We start from the raw sequence: 2639 nt of genomic DNA, 5'->3' as shown, positions 1-2639 counted from the left end.
AAGTCCATTAGAAGAGTATTTTGGTGTTTTTGAAGAATGTGTTCACTCTTGAAGATTCATTAAAGAAGATAGAGCTTTTAGATCCAGAACCTCATCAACTTTTGACTTTCATTTGAGGAATAAAGTCCTAAATTTGGTGGTTATTTCCTTAAATCTCTTGTGTTGGGTTTTTGTACCTTTTTGGTCCCAAGGATGAAGCTTTATGGTTCAAATTTGTTTCTTAAGCTTAAGGTTTCCAGACTTGGTGCTATTTGAGTCCCTAAGACAGAAAGTTGCCATCTTGAAGGTCTTGATGTGTTCATGCATGAGATAAGGCCATTTTCATGGAAGTAAAATGCCATTTTTTGGAGTTTGGGATTTTTTGGGGCATGATAACTCACCAATTCACTAACTTTATGGGCTTAGACGATAAGTAGGGCTCAGATCTATGATTTGGACCACTTGTTTGAAGCATGAAGTGCTTGATAGCAAAAAGGACTTAACAGAAGAGTACGCTAGGCGTACAAACTTGTACGCTTAGTGTACATGTCGCAAATCCAATACACATTGCGTATACCTGAGTATGCCTTGCGTACTCAGTCAGAGTGCGCTTCGCATATGTCGGCTTCGATTTGGGCCATTCCTTGGACTTATTTACTTTGGGACTTGGTGGACCATTAGAAATCAAATATTTTGGGCTAATAATGTATTTGGGCTTAAAGGGAAGGCCCATTTGAGGAGTTGGGCCTAATATGGAAAATTGGGCCATTAGTGGGCTTTTATGGATTTTTCAGTTTTAGGCCTTATCGGTTTTAGGCTTGGGACTTAGTTATGAGTCTTGTTGGGCCAGGGGTAAAATGGTCAACTTACCCCTAAGTATGGATTATGGATCATGGTTTGGGACCTAATTGCTAATTGGGTGATATTTTGGTATTGATAGCTCGAGGAGTTGTCAAGGCAACAGCTAAGGATTTCTTGTAGGGAGCTTCAGCATTCGAGGTGAGTCTCCTCACTGTTTGTATGGGTCGAAGGCACCAACTTCGGCCCATTTGGTTTATTTATTATAGGAATACCTGGGGGTTATCCCTAGGCATTATGTATGAAAGACCAGGAGGTGGCTTCGGGCACACTGTATGCTAATTAGCTAAGTAGAGTAGTATGTATGCTAGTTGTCTCTGTGATGCTTGAATGGAAGACCTAGAGGTGGCTCTTGGTACTTGTCTGTAAGACCCATGAGGTGGCCCCCAGCTTGGCAGGAAAGACCACGAGGCGGCACGTAGCATAATGGCAAGACTATGTGTGGCACATAACACATTTATTGATTATGATATATAAAGGATATGTATGGCATGTATAGATCAGTTGATATGTATGGTATATGGTATTTAGGAAACTCACTAAATTTTGTGCTTATGTTTTTCAGTTTTGCTTTCAGGTACCTCCAGTTTTCAAATAAAGTAGCTCGGGACGATCGTAAAGTGTACACCCGTGTTTTCCGTAATTTGTGATTTCTGGGAATGAACTCTGATAAATGTTTTATTTGAAATGCTTTTCAATGTGTGAACAAAGTTACAAATGTGTTTTAATTATACTAAAAATGAAATTTTTCCTTGGATTTTTGGGTCGTTACATATATCCTAGAAATGAATCCAAGTTGTCCGATCATCGGCCGACGTAGGCGATATTTTCTACCGAAGTTAAAGTCTCAAAATTGAATATCAAAACCATTGCATTTTAGATAGGTTTTCGGAACTATATTCATTCCAATCTTTAAAAACCTTTAAAAATGAATGAAAGAAGATTTAAAACCTTTAAAAATGAATCTGAAACTCCAAGAATGAAAGAAGATTTAAAACATTTAAAAATGAATGAAAACCTCGAACATAAAGAGTTAATGGCGGAAATTCAAAAGTTCTACAACAGCTACAACGAAATTTTATTTTTATATTGTTAAATTTTAACAAATTAATATTAAACAATTAATCAAATCATGTTGATTAAAAGATTTAGTTACTAATTAAAAAGTTAATATGTTTATAATATATAGAATTTCCTTTAAATAAATCTTTTATCAGTTTTAATTTTCAGGTTCAAAGTAATTTATGTCTATCTTTATAATATTATTTATATCATATTTATTTGATACTCTCATAATTTTTGTAATGCTTTTTATTATTGAAGTAAATTACATGAATGGTCCCTATGGTTTGAGGTAATTTGCATGTTTGGTCCCCAACTTATATTTTTAACTCGGAATATCCCTATTGTTTGTTTTTGGTGTGCATTTGGTCCCCGTCTTACTTAAAAAGACTATTTTCCCTTGATTTTTTAATTTATTTTAATAAGTTTGGGTAGTTAAGGTAAGGTAAGGTGAGTTGGAAGTGAGATTGGGGTATTTATTTAAACAAATTAAAAAATCAATGGCAAAATAATATTTTTAGGTAAGATAAGGGCCCTGCATGCAACAAAAACAAATAGTGTGGAACTTCTTAATTAAAAAATAAGTTAGGGACCAAACATACAAATCACCCCAAACCATAGGGACCATTCGTGTAATTTACTCTTATTATTGATTCTAAAGTTATTGATTTTAAAATGATTCATTAATATAATATAATTGCAAAAAAAAAAAAAAAACAATATACCTAAACTTTAGTATC

The sequence above is a fragment of the Lactuca saligna genome, chromosome 5 (assembly GCF_052625555.1).
Source record: "Lactuca saligna cultivar CGN05327 chromosome 5, ASM5262555v1, whole genome shotgun sequence".
NCBI lineage: Eukaryota > Viridiplantae > Streptophyta > Magnoliopsida > Asterales > Asteraceae > Lactuca > Lactuca saligna.
The sequence above is the reverse complement of the archived record's forward strand: the minus strand, read 5'-3'. Positions refer to the sequence as shown.